The 11,843-nt window shown below is 45.8% G+C and overlaps 1 long non-coding RNA gene across 1 annotated transcript; it reads left to right on the top strand.

Annotated features, from left to right (window-relative positions):
• LOC109447889 (uncharacterized) lies at positions 1–7,945 on the top strand. Its single transcript, XR_002137437.3, has 4 exons — positions 1–119; positions 529–949; positions 1,087–1,211; positions 4,964–7,945. It is a non-coding gene; the product is annotated as an uncharacterized LOC109447889 (long non-coding RNA).
• The last annotated feature ends 3,898 nt before the right edge of the window (positions 7,946–11,843 follow it).

Consider the following 11,843-nt stretch of genomic DNA (forward strand, 5'->3'; position numbering starts at 1 on the left):
AAGAGTGCCCAGTCCTCCAGCTCTGCTCCAACCTGGAGGTTCAAGGGAGAGAACCCAAGGCAAGCGTCAGGCAAGGCGCGCTGAGTTTATCCTGCGAGCCCAGCCGCAAGCTGACAGGGGTGAGTGTTTATATAAAACCCATTCAAACTCTAGCTCCTGATTTTTTCCAGGCGATAAGGAGGGCTGGTTTTATTTAGGGAGACACCAAGGTGATGTGGAAGGGATGTGGGTGGGAAGGGAGAGCTTAGCCAATGGAAATAAAGTCCTCCCCCCTACACACGCCACTAGAGACGAGATTAAAAGCGAGAGCAAGGGAGAAAATGCTTAAAACAAGTCGCTGAGCAGCTTGGAGCCTGTTAACCAGTGCAGAAAGCCCCGCGTTAACCATCCCGGGGTGTCAGGGCGGCCGCGCTGATGCACTGCGGGCGGGCGCAGTCTTCAGAGCCGCCGCCGCCTCGGTCCTCTCCCCCGGGCTGTTCTGCACTCGCCGCCGGCTCCGTCCCTCTTCTCCTCCTCCTCCTCCTCCAGGCCCCCTTTTTTGGGCAGAATTCCAAGTGCCGGCGGCCGCGGCGAGCGCCTCGGAGAGGAGGCAGCGCAGGGCCGCAGAGAAGCGAGGACCGACCTGGAGGCTGGACAGGATGCGAGCGGCGTGGAGTGGGACTCGTGTCTCCCCGCCTCCCGGAAGAAAAGCGAGACCCTGAGCACGCAAAGCGAGCTGGCCTCCCGCACCCCTCCTCCACCAGGCTGCTGGGGGAAGGGCACGGCGGGGAGGGGTGGGGGCCAGAGCTGGTGGGGGTTGGGGACCTGGCAAAAGTTTCTTTGTGGTCTATTTTGAAGGGAGCTAGTGGGGGCTTCTCCCCGCAAGTGGAGAACCAACCCTGGGAGTGAGGACGTGACACCCCGCCCCCACAGATGGCAGAAAGGCACTTGATAAACTCCCACGAGCCAGGTATGAGGATAGAGGCAGCATTCCTTTGCACCAATGTCTGCTCCCGGGGAAGGCTGAGCCTGGGGTCTCCAGAGGGGAGACGCTGGAAACGGGGAAGGAAAAGAGCAATCTAAAATCAGTGTCTCTGCTTCCGGCAGGAGGGGGACATTCCAGGGAGCAGGCGTCCCCTGGAGCCCCAGAGAAAGAGCAACAAGTATCCCTCCCTCACCCCTACGGAACCTGCTGGAGATTCTGTATCTGAAAAAGACAGCTGGGGTTCCAGGTAGGGCTGGCTGCATTCATTCCCTTTGGGGGGGGGGGGGGAGCGAGAGAGAGAATTCTGCCCCAGAATTTGCCAGATGGAAGCACAGCTGGAGCTATAGGTGGGAGCAAAGAATTGGGCTTCTAGCCACCTACCTCCTTTTTCCTGAAAATCCACTGGAAGTCAGCCCCTGCTAGCAAGTGGGTGTGGCTTACCCCGTGCCAGGGATCAAAAGGCTGGAACCTATGGAGTCAATGATGCTAAATCCTCATCAGGAGGAAAGGAACTGAAAGTTCCAGTGGCCAAGCCAATGCACACTGCCAAGCTGGGGCAAAGCCACACAGAGGCTCCTTGTTGAGCCAATCTGGTGTCCCCAGGTTATGCCAAGCTTAAACAACACTCCTTGGAACACGTGGAGAAGAAGGCAGCTTAGGGGATGTCCCTCCAGGTGTGTATCTACTCTGGAATATTTCTCTATCCCATCTGCCCTCTTGCTAAACCAGATCCAATCTAAGAACAGTGTCTGGGTGCACTCTGAGGCAACATGTGACATTAAATCAGTGGTTTATTGATCCTGGAAGCTCGAAGAGCAGAAGCAGTAAGCACAAATGACAGAGGCTAGTCAACCTCGTACATGCCACGCCAGAGGTCTCAGACCCCTGCTTGTTGGGCTGCCTGGATGGGGCACGGGGTTTTCAAAATGGGCGCCAAAACTGAGACTCGCTCACATGTCAGGAACTGTGTGAAGGTGACTTATCATCTGACTTAACCCTTCCATCCATCTCAGCAGGTGTGTGTTGTTATCACACCTAATCTACAGATGAGGAAACTAAGGCCCACAAAAGAAAAGTACCCTGCCAAATTACACCGCTACTAAATGACAGAGCTGAGACTTGAACTAAGGCATACTTGCCTCCAAAACACAGCTTCAAAAAGCAGATCCAAACACTCCTTCCCAAATTTAGGAAGGGGGCGAGCATTTCTACCCCACTTTCCCCATTACACACACACCTGCCTGCCTGCCAGAAACTTAAAAGTTTATATAGTGGCCTTAACTGGGTTCAGTCACATATACCACCCAGATGGTCTCAGCACCTTACTCCCTTAAGGCTGTGTCCTTGGGGCAGCTGTCGGGAAGGCAAGTGGAATGTACAATCCAAGGACAGGGGCGGGGGTGAGGAGCCTCTGATTGCCAGGGGCCAGCTCACGGGTCAACCCACAGTCCCCTCCTCTCAATGACCTCTTCCAACACTCCATCCCTTACGACTGCTTTTCCAGTCCTACCCACCCACCTCTTCCCCAATGTGCCCTGAGAGGTCCGTAAAGGGTTTCACTAGCACAAAGGTGACTCGTTTGGGGCGGTTCTCTGGCTGCATTAGTGGCAGGTACCACAGCAACAGTATAGGTACGTACAAGAGGAAAGCATGCATTCCGATACTGTTTCCCCAAACCATTCTTTTCCACCAAAAGTCCCATGATCCGAATCACTGATTTATTAAGTCCCCTAGGCTGGGGGTCAGCTCACTCACTTGTGTCCTCATGTGACTTAACAAAGATGATACTTGAGCACACCTACCAGGTATGAACACACAGCACTCCGTTTGGATAGTGGCACTGGTGCCTCCTTGTGAGGCAGTGATATTGTTCAAGGCCGTCTTAGTTTGGAGGACAGCTTTCCTCATTAGAGACATTTCAGTGTTCGGTAAAGACAGGCTTTGCTAGCTATCGTTTAAGCCTTGCTGAGTGAATTTAGTAAGGGCTTCTGTGTGCCCCAGTGTCCTCCAGGCCAATGGAGGGGACAAAGCAGCCAAATGATTGTACCGGTGGAGAACAGAAAGTGCCCACCTGGCCTTGGGCAGCGGGAGATTGGCAGCTGTAGGACCTTGACCTGGTGTGCATACCATACCTGTTGCCAGGGAGGCAACACGGTCAGGCATGAGATGCACTGACCAGTACCCCATCTTCTCCCCTCTTTCAATGGTGTGTGTTCCATTCCAAGGATAGTACATTTCAACAGGTCCAGTCTGCAGCACCAAAATGGCAGTGGAGACTGTTTAGTTCCCCCTCCCCCAGGAGTACCAAGTAACTCACCCATCCCGGTGGCACGTTCCATTGCAAATTCTAGTAGATAATGGCTCTCCCAGGTGTGACAGGGCTTGGCGTTCTCAGCAGCAAAGCACGTTGATCCACGGTGAGAGTTGGGGCAGTGGCTGTTTCCCACAACTTCTATAAGTTTACAGCATTGGATGTCTCCACAGGGTTCCCCAGTCTGGCCTATGGGGCAACAGGCCCTACTGGTTGATCATTCAAATGTATTAAAGCCTAGGATAGTACTTTAGTCCACCTGGCAGTCAACCGACGGTTATTGGTGCCAATTCAACATCAACAGGAATCCACAGTTTGGGGTGTGGTAAGGGAGGAAACTATTCAGTGCAAACAACTCCGTTGTGATATACAGCACAGCTGTGGAAAAGCTCAAGCGTGTTACAGCTCAATTATGAAGTAGCATGATTGTGGAACAGGAGAGGGGGGCAGAGAGTAAGGCAGCAAGGCGGGCGTCAGGCAGGCCTGTCTATGGTTAGACAACTCTTCTCGACTCGCCTCGGCTTTCCGCAGCTTTCTGCAGCTCTGGTCCCCTCCACTCAGCCTGCGGTGCTCCAGTCTGGCAAGATGTCTTCAGTGCTCAAGACAGTGAAACACAACCTAAAGTAGAAAGGGGAAATGCGTGACCCAAGCCAGCAGGGAAGCTAACTTATATAGAGAGAAGTCCTCACCCCTGATCCTTGATTGGTCTGTCCTCATACAAATGAGGATTTCAAATCATCACAGTTTGATTGGTCCAAAAAGCACTGTCCTGATTGGTCAGAGTGGAGCCTCTCTGATTTGTCAGTGAAAATGCAAATAAGGATATAGCTGCATAGATCCAACTGGGTGGGGGAAGTCTCAGTCCTATTGGTTGAAATATGATTCCAAGAACTCCTTTATAAGGAGAGCAGGAACAGTGCAGGTGGGCTGTTCAGGGCAGGCACCAGGCAATTCAGTCCAGGTTTCTCCCCTAAAGCGTAGCTTGCTTGAGAAGCCCTTGTTTAGAAACTGCTGCTCGGCTGTTTTTAAATTTGGGCCCAATTAGGCCAACTGATCTTAGTTATCAGAAACCTGTGCTTCCATGAATCTCCTTGAAGGTGAAGCACATTTGCAGGAACTTTTGCAAAAGCATCAGAGTAAAACAATAACTGCCTGTAAATAACAAAAGTCTTAAAAATGGTCATGGTTAAAGATCTGATGAGAGTTCATTGTAATGCAATTGATGAGGAAATTGGGTTATCCCTGTGATACATATTTTAAAGTTATGACTGACAACATTATATAAGGACACATCATATTGTTAGGAATGTCATACAAATATACTATAAAGAAAGTTTAGCATCATTTCTTATTTGACCATGTTTCCCATGTAATTTAACATATCAAATAAGCCTAATTAGTTCAATATCTCTCTTTTATAAGGAGAGAGAACACATCTTTTGAGATGTTTCAGGGGCCCTCTGGAATATTGCAAAATTAATTCAAGGTCAACAAGAATTCATTGAGAACTTGACTTTGGGGAAGTTTGTCAAAAATATCAAAAGGTTTTAAAATGATTAAAGAAGACCGTAGGCTGCTACCCACCGTCCGGTCAGCCCACTCTACGTCTCGAAGTGTACTTGCCTCGCTAATAAACCTTTTTGCTGCTTTTGCCTGACTCCATCTCTTAACTGAATTCTTTCCTTCAGAAAGAACCGAGGAAAACTGCCTTTCCCAGAAACATATCCTGGTGCCACGATTCGGATCACCAAATTCAAGCTGTCAAGTTGCCGGGGATACCTAGCAGGATCCATCATTCCCGGATAAAGCTGTGGACAGATGACAGAAGAGAAGACCCAAATCACAGTACTCTTGTGAGCCCCTAGAAGACCTCAAGCTACTATTAAACAAATTACCGGATAAGTGCTAATGATCATATCCATAGAATTACTTTTCGTTACCTTTCTCTTGAGCCTCATTTTAGCTCTCGTGTTTCTCTTCACTTGTGCCTCACCTGGAATCCTCATCGACCACTGCTTCTGCAACCATAGCCAATATTCCAGTGAAGACCCTGTACCTAATAGATCTTACAATGCCCACCCTCTATCTCCCTGTATTGCTACTCCCCCTCTTTTTCTTCCCCCTTTACAAGCAGCTCTTAAGTTTTTAAACTTAAGCAATTCTAATTATACCTGAGAATGTTGGTTTTGCATCCATGCCCAGGGGACGGGGACCTTGGCTTGGCCAGCTTCCATGCAAGAGTGGGGACTAAGCCATGGATACATGTACCACACCACTGCTGGGGAATTACCAAGACATTTACATTGGCAGGGGGACCAAACAGAACTATTCACAACCAATTATAGGGGCTACATATGAAGGGGTCCAGCTTAACACTCAGGCCCCTCTTTGTTTAAGCTCCCCACCTTTTAGTTTCAGAACGCTGGTGGGATCACTCTCCCCTTCGCTCGGCAATCTCACAGTTCATATACATCTAGATAACCACAGCTTACACCCTTTCTCTAGCCGCCCTATAGGCATAAGCAGGCTAAACCCTCCTCCTAATATATCCTTATGGAGCCAATATAACCATTCTCGTTTTTGTCAAGGGAGACCATTAGGATGCTCACATTTAGCCCTACTTGCAAATTTCAACTGGGGGCCATTGGAATACATAACTGTTACATTGTCTACACCGATCAGCCAAATCGAACCCTAATCGACACCATTAGGAGGTTATTCTTCTGGAAAGGCCCTAATAACAGAACATATAATGACACCCGTGCTTCGGGCTCCTTATAGCTGCACCATTTGCTGCCACTTATTTCTGGAAATATACAGATCAAGGTAACCACACCTCTCAGGAGTACTACCACATGTCAGGATGCCTTCCCTGGGGGAGGCATTTATTTTCTCTGTGGGTCCTCCGCATATACCTGCTTTGCTACCAATTGGACTGGATTATGCACCCTTGTTTGTGTACTTCCCAAAATCATTTTGGCCTCCAAGGATCAACCCATCCCTATACCAGTTTATACGAATCCACATCCAGGGAGCAAAAGGGCCCCTATACTTGTCCCTTTACTCACCACACTTGGCACAATGGCCGTGGCAGGTGGTGTGGCAGCCAGAATCACCAGAGCAGTCTCCATCAACCATGTTTATTAAAATCTTTCCCTTGAGTTAGCAGGGGTTAACTAACAGATCACGGACTCTCCATCGGTATTACAAGGGCAGATCAACTCTCTAGGTGCAGTAGTTTGCCAAAACAGAAGAGGTTTAGATATCCTTACTCCCTCACAACGGGGACTATGTGCTACGTTACAGGAACGATGTTGTTTGGGGCTCAACCATTTAGGACAAATTAATGCAGACATCCAATACTTCCTAGACAAGGCAAAATAACTTCATACTCAGACAACCCAGGGATGGCTAACCTGGGACGAGACATGGCCCTGGTTCTCCTGGCTTTTGCCTTTATTAGGCCCTCTTAGGAATTCTATTCATGCTTCTTTCCGGTCCCTGCTTATTGAATATGCTGACACGTTTTGTCGCCTCTTGCCTAGGGTCCATCAAACTCCTGATGCTCGCGCAGACGCTCCCCCATCCAACAATATCTCATGCCACTCTTCAAAGGACTTACTCCCCAAATCCGTACCAGTCTCCTCTCCAAGCCATCGCTCGCGACTTCCGTATCCCACCTGCAGAAAGCACTGGGGCAGCACCTCTTCCATCGTGACAGAGAGCAAGAGGAGGAGACCCTCACCACAATATCGCCCCCTCTCAGCAGGAAGTAGATACAGGAGACTGGCAACCCCCTTCCTAAAAGATTTCAGGATCTCAAACTCTTGAGGGGGGAATGATAGAGTAGGCAGGAAGGTAGAGGTGAGTAGGAGGTAGAGATGAAATGCCCGTGGAGACCACCCCATTTCCAGACCTCAGAGTGTACACCTGCATCGTGGTTTGGGCCTCCTTCAGTGGGCTTTCAAACCGATGGTGGGAAATGGGCGGGTTTGCGCTTGCGTCCTAGAAATGGGATGTGTCAGTCAGAAATGGGCGGGCTTGTACTTGCTCTTTAGAAACAGGGACATAGAAGGGGAGGTGCGGGAGAGGGAGGAGAACCTCCTACCCACAAGAATAAAAGCCGTCGCCCAGTGTAGGGAGAGGCAGCTACCCACCCTGGGGTCAGCATCAGTCCACTCCATGTCTCGGAGTGTACTTGCCTCATTAATAAGGCTTTTTGCCACTTTTGCCTACCTGAAAAAACATCATAAGTCGCTGTGAAACAATGCATTATCCATTTAATCAAAGTGTCAAAGAATTTAAAGGCAAATACAGAGAGTTACATCATTGTAAAAAATAAAAAAGAAGAAGCCTAGCTCTTTTAAAAAAAAGACTCAGTTTTCTTCAGTAATCAAAGACCTGATAAAGATAATATAAAGCATAGGAAATTATTTTGATAAAACACAGAATCTTTGCTTTCTAGGCATATTACTTTAAAAGGTAATGAAAGACTTTTCACAATCTTATCAAGAGCGGACACACCGTCTAAGAAAACTTGGTCTTCTAGCAGATGAAAGAAAATTAAATTTTAGTTTTACATAAGTATACTGTTGATACTAAAGCTTATTTTTCTTTGAGTCAATTAAATAGAGCTATTTTACAATTAATTTTGGCTATACTCTTCAGAAGCAGAAAAACAATTAGCAGTAAAGTTTAGTAGCCATATATATATTACCATATATATTATATAATATATATATAATACCATATATATTATATATATTTTATGTATTATATTACATACTATATATTATATATTATATATACCATATATAATATATATAATATATTATATAAAATATATACTATATATAATATATATAATACCATATATAATACATATAATATATTATATATATTATATGTATTATATTATGTATTATATGTTATACATATGGTATATATTATATATAATATATACCATATATAATATATATAATATATTATATATAATATATACCCTATATAATATATATAATACCATATATAATATATAATATATATAATATATATATAAAATACCATATATAATATATATGTATATATTTTATATATATATGGTATTCCAGGATCAAACAAAAAAAATATTTTATGGCATTCAGTTGGTTAAACATGCCCCTCTATATATACACAATGGAATACTATTCGGCAGTAAGAAAAGATGATATAGGAACATTTGTGACAACATGGATGGATCTTGAGAGAGTAATGCTGAGCGAAACAAGTCAGACAGAAAAAGCAGAGAACCATGTGATTTCACTGATATGTGGTATATAACCCAAAAACAACAAAAGAACAAGACAAACAAATGAGAAACAGAAACTCATAGACACAGACAATAGTTTAGTGGTTGCCAGAGGGTAAGGGGGGCGGGGGGTGGGGGGTGGAAGATGAGGGTAAGGGGGATCGAATATATGGTGATGGAAGGAGAACTGACTCTGGGTGGTGAACACACAATGGGATTTATAGATGATGTAATACAGAATTGTACACCTGAAATCTATGTAATTTTACTAACAATTGTCACCCCAATAAATTTAATAAAATAAAATTAAAAACAAAAAAACAAAAAACATGCCCCTCACCAATCAGATTTGCAATACCCATTTGCTTTTATAATACACTGCAGGTATGTGTAGGGGTTATGGCGACTAGGTTTAGATTGGATCTACTTGGCCCAGACTTTCAGGTACTGCCCCAATTGTGTATAATTGTGGTCTTTTTAATGAAGGAAAAGTGTTAAGTATAAAACTAAACATTAAAGAACTTTCCAGATAAATTTATTTGCAAATCATGCAATTTAACCTCCCTCTTAGACAATGTGCTCAGTTTTGCTGTGGTATATTTATTCACATGTGAATGAATAAATGAACACATGGATTGATTCGTTTTCTCCGACACAGAGGCTGCTTTTCTGAGATGCAAGCAAGGCGAGAGACCCTCTTCCAACTCTGGGGAACCCAAGGAAGGTGAGAGGCACAAAGTGCTGCCTCTCACCTCCTGCAAATAGTGATAGGCAGGAGGGTTAGGAAGCTGAGCTCTACAATCAGCTAAAACACTAATTGGCTACTTAACATGTGCCAGATACATGCTGCTGCCACCATCACTCCTTAATTAAAAGAAAAAAAAAAAAGAAAAAAAAAGACACACATTCTTTTCTAATATACAGATGACATTATTTCCAACTCAGAGGGGCCTCAATATACAACTTTTCCTCCTGGCTTGTCGTTGCCATAAAGAAAATTTAAAAATCAACTATTATAAACCAAAGCATTCCCTGTTGTTGGTTGGTTTACAAATAAATACCTCGTATAACAACTACCAGTATTCCCATTTAGTTACCTCAGTTTACATTTAGCAAACAATTTGTCATGAAGGGTACACCAGGGAGGAGCATTAAGCAAAGCTGGGCATTTAATGCATACTTTATTGAGATTTTAGTTATAGTTGTTTTATTTATTTCTTCCAGGAGAAAACTACAGAAGCCACTCTACAAAGAGTGGACTCTTGGGGCGCAGCTGCCAATTGCTCTGAGCCCTGGAATGGGTTGCACTTGCTGTGTGGCCTTCAGACAACCATGTAACATATCTGTGCCATTTCCTCGTTGGTGCTAAATCATTGCTGAGGCTTCCTCCTGCACCAGCTTTCTATGCCACTGCAATTTGACCCGAGCCTTGACCAAATCATAAATGCATACTTAATGGAATAAAAATGAGTTAGAATTTGGGATTCTGCTCATTAACCCCATGTCACCATCTGCTGGAGCAGTGTGATGGCAGGGCCAGGTGAATTCAAATTACCCAACACTTGTTAAACCTGCGGCTCCCCGCTCCATTTCCCTTTCCAGCCCCTATGCCCCACGGAATCAGAATCTCTAGGGGTGGGGCTTAGAAAGCCCGGTTCCTTTATGGGGTTAAGGAGAATAGGCAGAATGGGGACTCCACCCAGAACCAGCCACACATCAGGAGCTCTTCTCACCTGTCAGACGCACCAAGCTGGTTTCTGGTGTTTTGCACTTGCATTTGCCCCACAGCTGGCTTCTTCTCACATGTCATCGGCTCAGAGAGGCCTTGGCTGGCCTCTCTCCACCCACCCTCCACCCCACTGACTATCCCATCACATGTGTCCTTTCCTTCTCAGTACTAGTCATTTTCTGAAATTTGCCCATCTCCCTGTGAATTATCTGTTGTTCTTACAGCTATACAGACACCAACCTCCACCCCCACCCCCAGGGACAGAACCCCTGCCTGGCTTGTTGGAGTCTGTACCCCATCATGAGGCACATGGAGGGGGGTCTCAGTAATATAAGAATTTGTGAGTAAATGAACACTGGATGAATTCCTTATTTCTGACGGTGAGACTGCTTCTCTGAGATACAAGAATGGGATGCTCTTTCGGACCCTGGAAAGCTTGGGACCTGTCCTGGGCCCAATTCCTGAGGAAGGGGAGGGGCACCTCCTGCCTCCCAACCCTGTTTCCCCAGGACCTGGAGAAGACCTCAGTGGAAGCAGAGGGAGCACATCCAGCAGGGGCTGTGCACCCCGAGAATCTCAGCAGGGGTTAGCTGACTGGCAAACCCCGACTTCAGAGCTGAGGTCACACTTCTTAACATCATCTACAAAAACATGGGCGCCAGTGAAGGTTGAGGTCAGGTATGAACGGAGTGCTGCTCACTACCTGACCACTCCCCCTGACTTGGAATGGACAGCTGACCTTGACACTTCCCATCCAAGCTTCTCTCTACTTTCCTAATCTGATAGGCTAACGATGTCATGAAGAAATAACTTAAACCGTAGATGTTTAATAAATGCTGGCTGGTGTGAAACAAAGAAGCGAACTCACAAGAGGACCCCCAAACTCTTCCTTACCATTGATCCTGGTTTTGATAACCAAAAATTAGTTTGTACTATGAGCAATCACCCCTTAGTACAGAATCAGTGGCTTCTAACTTTCTTTTGTTTTGCTTTGTTTGCTTTCCACGGGACACATCTACCTACATTCCCTTAGACCTATAAGGACTGATACTCCCAGGTAGGCTGAGGAGAGGCCATACCTGACCACACTCATTTTTATCCTGACGGCCCTTCATCCAACCCCTTTTTTTAAAGACACTAAAGTCCTCTGTCATATAAGTGAAGCAGGCCTTGTTCAACTAGACCCCAGGAGTAAAGGAAGTTACCCAGGGCCCAGAGGCCTTGATTCCTGCTTTGATTTCATGTTATATCCCTTTTCCTCAAGGCTGTGAAAGTCCACCGCACCCCACCTCTCTCCTGTCCGACGCCTGCTTTATATTGCTCTTCTCTAAACATTCTTTATTTCATGTTCTTGTCTCCATGCGTTCTTCTCTTTGAGTCTGCCTCTAACCCTCGGTCCCCTGAGAAGGAAGTAGAAGAAAGAAACCACTGCTGCTTGTTTTCTCTCTGTCTCTGAATCCCCTGGAGCCAAGCGCTTCACACATAAAGACAAAGAAACAGAGAGGCTCTGAAGTCAACAAGCCACAGACAGGCTTTCAACAACAACTTTATT

The sequence above is a fragment of the Rhinolophus sinicus genome, chromosome 12, assembly GCF_057876585.1.
Source record: "Rhinolophus sinicus isolate RSI-liver-muscle chromosome 12, RSI-T2T, whole genome shotgun sequence".
NCBI classification, from domain to species: Eukaryota; Metazoa; Chordata; class Mammalia; order Chiroptera; family Rhinolophidae; genus Rhinolophus; species Rhinolophus sinicus.